The sequence below is a fragment of the Triticum urartu genome, chromosome 1 (assembly GCF_003073215.2).
Source record: "Triticum urartu cultivar G1812 chromosome 1, Tu2.1, whole genome shotgun sequence".
NCBI lineage: Eukaryota > Viridiplantae > Streptophyta > Magnoliopsida > Poales > Poaceae > Triticum > Triticum urartu.
Genome location: NC_053022.1, coordinates 47,615,434 through 47,624,477, shown reverse-complemented (window position 1 = coordinate 47,624,477; position 9,044 = coordinate 47,615,434). Strand labels below are relative to the sequence as shown.

The following is a 9,044-nucleotide window of genomic DNA, read 5'->3' as shown; positions in this document are numbered from 1 at the left end:
TGTTTCTTGAAATCCAATAAAGCCAGGATCATACTTAGCAATAGTATCACACAGGTACTGTATCTTCCCATGTTGCCCAAGACCCCTAATATTCCAAACAAGACCTATCATATCTAATTGATTTTAAAAGGGTGGGATAAGCCACAAGGCTTGGCTTTAGTTAGAACAGCAGGTGTTCCCCTAGCAGCATCAGCCGTGCCAACTGGCTCCAAGGAAAAGGCACCCCCAGGTGTACTAACTCATTAGAATCAATGTCAAGATTATCAGGAAGAACTAATTCGAGATTATTATTGGCAAAAACCAAGCATCTCTCTTTCTCCATAACTATCATCTCATCAATGGTGAGGTTCTTTTGAGTTTCACCCCCCAATAGTTAAATTCATTTGACTCATTTAATCAGCAAGAATAGACTTATCAACAATGGAAAAGGATTTACCTTTAAATTGTGGTATCTCCAAGTTCTTCCTCCTCTTATATGCAGCAGCTTTCTCCATGATGTTAACATTCCCATGTCCTCTGGCAGCAGGCCTCTGAGCTAGCACGGGCCCCCACCTTGGCTTCTTCTCATGAATGGCATCATCATTTTGGGTTTGGTTAAGTGATTCCAGCAGGGATCTCTTCCAAGTCTCACTTTGTAGGATTTGAACAGCCTCAAGGGGGGAACCCCCAACTCCTCTTCTTTTGTCTCCTCATTTTCAGAATCAGATATATCCACTGATCTTAGCAGATCCTCACAATATTCCATACCACCAGCACTCTTCTTAGATGTCATGTGTGTGTCATTCTTCTCAGATGGAGAGGGGGCTTTTGAGTCACCATTCCTTCATCCTCTCTTTCCTTCCCATCGGCAGTTTTGTGTTGTTCTATAAGATTGCCAACACAGCCAGACTTAGGATCATGTACATCAGAAGATGTACCACCAAGGTCAACATTAGCCAAAGCACATTTCATAATGAACTGGTCAGCATCATGGCCATGTTCCATAGGTGTAACCACCTAACTTTGAGCAACATATTTGTTTGAGGACCCATGTTTGGTTGAGAAGTTAGCTTTGTCCAATTCATCAATGGCCAGACCACCATCACCTGATCCACCAGATGCATGTTCTCCATGAGTCACACTGTCCTTATCAACTTGCTCTCCCTCTGCTCTCTCATCTTCTTTATCACCATCTTCATCATCATCCACATCAATGACAGAGTCAACTCCACCTGTCTGCTCAAAGCCTTCTACAGTGAAACCAAGCAGGAACAACTTTTTCTTCATCTCAATCAGTCTCTCAAAAGGAATCTTAGTTGGATCCCTGCAGGCTATTTTAATTCTAACATTCTCAAAAAAAAGTCCTAAACATCCCATTCCAGTCCACATCTGTAAGCACCCCAAATAGCGAAGCAATTTGAGCAAAAACTTTCCAAGTACGCCATTTTGGGGGAATACCCTCAATTAACACCCATGCTTCAACCAGCTCCCCAAAAGGTTCACACCCTCCTTTCCATTTAGTTAAAGTAACATTCACATCCTGTGGTAGGGAGAACCCAAGCAGTTCAATGAGGTCTTCCACTTTCTTCCAGGGGGGAAATCTGACCAAAAAGGTCTTGCTGGAGAGCCCTCTGATTTGCCATGGCCAGTGTTTGGTCTTGCAGAAAGTAGCAGATAGCAGTTCCATCAGTTTAGAACAATCCACTTCTCCTTTTAAGATATTCACCACCGCACAGTTCTGAAAGTTTAACCACTTTGACTCATTAGCAACAGGGATGTCCACATGGTAGAAACCAAGACCTTGAGCTCCAATGCCAAAGAAGGCGGCAGTAGGTTGTATCTTAGACCACGCCGCATAGTTGTTTACATTGTGATTCTGCTGACACATAAAACAAGCTTTTGGCTTCACGCAGTTCCCAACATAATGCCCAGGCCCACCCCAGTTGAAGCAAATCATATCCTTATACCTAGGATCAAGGACTTGTTCCACTTCAACCTCTGCAGATTGAGAATATTGTACCTGAGCAGAGCCAGCAGTCGAGGTTGTGGATCTGGTAGGCTTGGGGGAAGGGGCTTGTTCCTTCGCAACAGGCGCAGATGGCTTCCGCCCAGCGAAGGAGGTGGATTTCTGCCCCGTTCCCTTGACTGGACGGCAGCAAGATTGTTTCTCCCTCCTGCACGGGGATCGGCCATCTTCGACCCACGCTTCACAACCTCCGCAAAGGAGAGTGAACCAGGCCCGATCCCTTCACGAGCAACCTTGATTTGTTTTGGTGGTGGGTCGAATGTTCGACTTGATGCAGGATAACAATCAGCGGCTGAGAAGGAGTTGCTCTCGACCAGGTCTCTCCGGATCCAACAAAGGAACCCGACTTTAGGGTTGGTTTGCGGCTGTGGGGTAGGGTTTTTGGGATAGTGACGGCGAGGGGGGGAAGGGATAAGCCAAAGCTGGCCAAAGTGCTCCTCCACGTTTTCTAGGGATTCCCCTTTACGTAATCGCCTCACCCTACTCGTTTTCTCCCCAAGCACATGTAACTTGGGTGTGGGGCCAGGCAACACTGGATTTGAAGGGGAAGAATGGCAAGGAGTCGTCCCCCTGGTTTGGGTCTAGAATTTAAAACATGACTGAGCCCCTCGCCGGAAACCAACTCTGACGAGGTCTCCCCGGCTGTAGAAGCAGCCACACGATCCTTACTGTTCATTGGAACAAGAGGGAAAACCCCCGACTCTACTACCGAATCCTTATCAGACAGGTGAATATTCGACCCAACTCGATCTAACATCCCCAATCGGCGCAAACAAAAATCCCTCAATCGAGACTTAAGAGTTAAATCGGCACGAATATGTATGCCTAACTCACCAAGCCAAGGTGGGGGATCGATGGGTCGTCGCTGTGTTTGAACCAGTTGGGGCAGCCGATCTACTGACGGCGTTGGGGCCAGACGATCCCCGGAGGGAGGAACTCCGGCGGGATGTTGGCGATGCCCTCCCATGACGGCAGGTGGATGTTGAGCCTTGAGGGATTCGCCGTCCTGGAGTTCTCCCACCGCGCAGCCTGCCGCAGATCCGACGACTCCGCCTCCTGGATCGCCCAGAAGAGGTGATAGAGGCGAGGGTCCCGATCTTTCGATGAGATGATAACTATCGATTTGGTGGAGACGACTTTGACGATCCGACTACAAACGTGCACGACGTTGCGCCTTAGCAACCGCTAAACCAATCTCCTGAGGTTACTGACGATGCTGGAAGCACGGTCAGCCTGACCACGAAGGTCTATTCCTGCAAGCAATCGAAGAACGAGCAAGAATATGATAAAGCAATCTGAATATCGCAAATATATATGAAGTATTGATAATGGTGGGGATCCGTAAGCGGTCTTGGTCTGGTCGTTGGACACAAACGAAGTACACGAAGTTGCAATGGCTAACTTTTAACTAAACAAATCCCAAGGAAAAAGCTACTAGATGGATCTACTTATATAGGAGCAAGGGGTGGCGGCCAAGGAGGTGGGAGGACGTCCCAAGGCAGCCTAAAACTAACCCTAGGTCGTACAAGGCTCATGGGCCCAAGTGGAGGTGATGCAACACCTTTGGGCTTGTAGTTTGACTCGGATTCTGCTGCAACGTCAGATTGTTTCGTCCGTAACTCAACGCTCCGGATGAATTTGAAGGTGAATCCAATTGGGTTGGAAAGAGCACGAAATCTAGTTTCCAACAAAAAAAGAATCACCCAATTCGGAGTCCGTATGAAAAAGTTGTTGGCGTTTTGAGTCAGGTATGTCTGTGCAGTCCGAATCTGAATCCAAAACGTGAGAGACTTGGACTCTATCTTCTCTTGGCCCAAAAGTGACGTGAGAGGACTTTTTGAACACAACCTAAACTTCTCTTTTTTCCTTGTCTTCATATGTGGATTGTACAAATGTCCCATACACCTGCAATTAGACAAAACACAAAAGTGTGTGAAGTATTTTTGTTCTGGATAACATAAATAGATTATTGAATAGTTTGCATTAGAAATCACCTGACAAATATGCATGTATGCAATATTTTTTGTCGTATCCAAGGTAGTCATGTCCTCATCATCCTCCCCTTTTTGAAAATAAAGCCGTCCTCGGCATTGCTTAATCTGAAATGTGGACTAAAAAGAGACAAGGTGTACATGTTGTATATGTATATGTCATCCATTTTAACTTCCCTTGATTTTTGCACATATGTCACATGTATACATGAGTAACTTTCATTGTTCATAAAATCTAAAGCCAAAATATTATCACAAGAAGTAGAAGGCATGAAATTGGAACTCAGTTTGCACATATAAGTGAAGCTCTTATTCACTTCAAAAGATTGGCAATGTTCATCATTAAACCATCCTAACTTCGATGAATAAACCTTACTTGCATCAAATTTACATGCTACAACATGCTTAAATAAGCAAACATGCAATAAGTCATTGGACACAGAATCATCATCAAGATTAGAGGTCATATCAAAATGATTAAACATTGGTTCTTTTGCATCAACAGTTAATTCAATGGGTGCACTCAAAATTGTTGATATTTCAGTTGTTTGATCACATGACGCATTCATGACAGTAACAAGAGTCTCTAAAATAGGTGGTGTGCTCAAATCAACAGGTAACTCAACACATGATGCATTCAAGTTAACTAGGCATGCTTCATTCTCATGTGAAGTTATATCATCAAGACCTTTACTGTTACCTCGCAAAGATGTAGCTGATGTAGGTACGGACGTTGACAATGTACCATACTCTTGAGATGATATTGCGCTCACAATCCGAGGTGGGGCTGCTCTAGTAGGTGCAATAGTGGAGTAACCAACCGGCGATGGTGAGCATGAACTGGAATAGTAGTTGTTGTAGTCACCCAATGCATCCTCCTGTATCTGTCTCTCAAAGGTACAAGCACGGACATACATACCAGTAATGCAACGAGGAATATACGAAATCTTGCCTGAATATCATGGTTCAAACCACCAAAAAATCTATTCATTGTATCATCCTCAGATTCTTCTATGTCACAATGATGCATATAAGATTTGAACTCTTGGTAGTAAGCATGAACATTGTTACTGCCTTGTTTTAATTGCTCCAATTTGCAACGCAATTCACGACGATAGTAAGGAGGAAAAAATTGTTGTCTCATTACAGCTTTCAAAACTTTCCAAGTTGTGGGTTGGTTATCAATGTTTTTCTTACAATGTACACTCCACCAAACAGAAGCAAAACCAGTAAATGCTCTGGTAGCTCGTACTCTCTCAAGTTCAGAAAAATCATGGTGACTAAAAACTTGTTCTACTTCAAGCTCCCAAGCTAGATAAATAGCAGGATTAAATCTACCCTCAAATGATGGTAAAGAGATAACCTGACCATATGCTTGTGTGTGTTGTCCCAACTCTCGTGATGGTGAAGATGTGTCCGTCGTCCAAGAACTTCTATCTCTGGAACCTGTCATGATTAGTAGAAACAAGAACCAAAATTCGAGAATAATGTTCCTATGAACTACTAGGATGTGGTTGTAAAGTGCTCACAGTAAAGCAAATATCAATATCTTACAAGTTCTTACCATGCGGCAGGTGGTGACAGGCAACCAGCGGTGTCAAATAACTCCGAAGATTGTGTAAAGCGATTGCCAGGGGAACGTGCGTATACACGGTGTAGAAATATGTGGAGCTGGGTTGGCTATATATGGTAGCAAAAGATTAGCAATAATCAATTCAGAGATGCAATGTTGAATAAACGCTCAACGACGGTACTGTGCTGGTCCTAGGCTAGACCGAACTAGAGACGCGAGCCTAGAACACTAATGAGGTCACGTCGTAGCACAACTAGCATCAATGAAGGATACTAAGTAGCTCTGGACAGCAAGATATAAGTGAAGATCACAACGGCAGTAAAGATAATGAGGTGAAACAACAGCCAAGCAGGATATATCAACAACTTTGTCTCCAACTTTCCTCTGAAAAAGTTTGTGCCGATTTTTTTTCAAGAATGGTATTGACTCAAGCTTTCAAACACAAAAGGAATCACTCAATTCCGAGTTGATATGAGGAGTCAAAAAATTCGAAAACTGTCCTGAAAAACTGGAATAAGCTGTGTTCATGAACTTCGGACGGCAAAAAGACCTATTTAGAAGCCGATTTTGAGGTGCCAAATATTGAACTAGCTTCTTCCACTATTTAGATGCGGATCGTCGATAGCTTTCGTTTGAGTACTCGCGGAGGCAAAACGGACTTCGTATGAGGAAGTTATGCCTGTTTTACTGAACAGTGCACAAAACAGATTCCAATCCGAATTCAAGTACGAGATTGAGTCTAAAAAGATCCGAATTTTGTTTTTTTTTTCTTCTCTCTTTTTTTTCCTCACACTTTTTTTTTCTCTCCTTTTTTTCTCTGACTCTTTTTCTCTCGTTTTTTTTCTCTCATTTTTTTTCTCTCTTTTTTTCTCCCTCTTTCCAAAACAAACTAGATAAGATGCAGATTGGATCAAGTGAAGATGTGAACGATCTCAACTATTATTATGACAATGAATGGTGGGTAGCACGTGGTGAAATTGATGGATGGTGTGGACAGCGGAAGAGATAATGATGCAGCGGTGGCGTGACTAAATGTGAAACTCGAAACTCTAAACGAAACTAGACACTAAGGACCAAGCAACTCGACACGACGATGCCACCGATAATTCAACCTATGCCAAGCAATGAAAAGAAAATTGCAAAGGCTCAGACTGGCTTGGACCAAGGATGAATAGATCTAACCCTTTTTTGTGGCTTTTTCTTGGACAATAGGTAAGAAAATAAATGACTCGGATTCTGCTGCAACGTCAGATTGTTTCGTCCGTAAACTCAACGCTCCGGATGAATTTGAAGGTGAATCCAATTGGGTTGGAAAGAGCACGAAATCTAGTTTCCAACAAAAAAAGAATCACCCAATTCGGAGTCCGTATGAAAAAGTTGTTGGCGTTTTGAGTCAGGTATGTCTGTGCAGTTCGAATCTGAATCCAAAACGTGAGAGACTTGGACTCTATCTTCTCTTGACCCAAAAGTGACGTGAGAGGACTTTTTGAACACAACCTAAACTTCTCCTTTTCCCTTGTCTTCATATGTGGATTGTACAAATGTCCCATACACCTGCAATTAGACAAAACACAAAAGTGTGTGAAGTATTTTTGTTCTGGATAACATAAATAGATTATTGAATAGTTTGCATTAGAAATCACCTGACAAATATGCATGTATGCAATATTTTTGGTCGTATCCAAGGTAGTCATGTCCTCATCAAGAGGAGCTCCAGATCCTCGCAGCCGTCGTCTCCGATGAAGCGCGCGCGCTCGACGAAGTTCGTGTGGCGGAGGATGTGGAGGTGGATCTCCCCCCACTCGTCTCGGTTGGGGAAGTGCTCCATCACCACCCGACACATCTCGCGGCGAGCCTCCGACGAGTGCGGGTCGGGTAGCGGCACCGCTGCAGGGGGTGGAAGTTCCCGCGGTTCCGCTACCCGTGCCACCGGCGCAAGCCAGCGAACCCGCACGCCGCGGCGACGCGCTCCAGCCATGCGGAATCTCAGATGGGGATTTTGGGCGGGGAGAACTCGACGAGATGCAGGGGTGGGTGGGAAGATGGGGGTTGGCTTGCTTTAATGGCGCATTAGTTGCTCCGCCCGAGAGGGAGGGGAGGGGACGGGAGGGAGAGCGAGCCATCTTGAACGAACAAAATATCATCTGGATTATGTAAATTATGTCCGAACTTATGACCACTAGAATGAATTCCGTCATATTTGCATGAATTATGTTTGATTTTGTATTGCGGTCGGAGGTTTTCAGCAAGCATTGGATGAATGGCTCCCGTATCACTATCTGCGGACGAGTCTAGACAAGTTCGCGGATAAATAGTGTCTGTTTTTTGGGCCAGCGTTAGTTATCTATTGAATATGTGTATGAGTTGGGCTACACTTGAACTTGTCATTGGTAGAAGGTTAGGTGTTTGAAAACCCGTGTGAATAAAATCTTTTTTTTCTTTGCAAGGATAAAGATCAAAAAATTGACTAGTAAGTTTCTTTCCCTCAAATCACCATAAATGCATTTTTGTCATGAAAGTCTGGACGCATTGGAAGACACGAACATGTTCATTCATTCGTAAAAGAAAAGAAAATGTCATCGTACGAGAAATCGTGTTTTGTTTATTATATAGAGGAAAAAAAGGAAATTACACGAACATGTTCATTCATTCGTAAAAGAAAAGAAAATGTCATCGTACGAGAAATCGTGTTTTGTTTATTATATAGAGGAAAAAAAGGAAATTACACGAACATGTTCATTCATTCGTAAAAGAAAAGAAAATGTCATCGTACGAGAAATCGTGTTTTGTTTATTATATAGAGGAAAAAAAGGAAATTACACGAACATGTTCATTCATTCGTAAAAGAAAAGAAAATGTCATCGTACGAGAAATCGTGTTTTGTTTATTATATAGAGGAAAAAAAGGAAATTACACGAACATGTTCATTCATTCGTAAAAGAAAAGAAAATGTCATCGTACGAGAAATCATGTTTTGTTTATTATATAGAGGAAAAAAAGGAAATTACACAAACATGTTCATTCATTCATAAAAGAAAAGAAAATGTCATCGTACGAGAAATCGTGTTTTCTTTATTATATAGAGGAAAAAAGGGAAATTGACCAGAGTGGGATTTGAACCCACGCCCTTTCGGACCAGAGCCTTAATCTGGCGCCTTAGACCAACTCGGCCATCTGATCTGTTGTACTGTTGTGCGATCTTTTACATGAAGGCAAAGCTGGAGCCGTTGTGCCCCTTAACCGCCTTAAGACATTCCTGCAAGAAAATTTTCGAACATGACTGCTCTCCCCATTTCCAGTTTTCTTTTTTGAAAGGTCTTCCCTATTCCACGGCCCGAGCCGTAATTGTTGAATATCTTGCTATTTCCCACTACCTAGAAATCCAGGGCAAATACATAGATTGGACGTGATCCAACGGAATGTTATTATTTTTCACAACATATTCACTCCTTTAGCAAGTTTTCTTCCAGTGTGA

General features: G+C 43.1%; 1 non-coding gene across 1 annotated transcript; it reads right to left on the bottom strand.

The window, feature by feature from the left end:
• Positions 1-8,668: 8,668 nt before the first annotated feature.
• On the bottom strand, positions 8,669-8,749 carry TRNAL-AAG. The gene has a single exon. It is a non-coding gene; the product is annotated as a tRNA-Leu (tRNA).
• Positions 8,750-9,044: the final 295 nt, after the last annotated feature.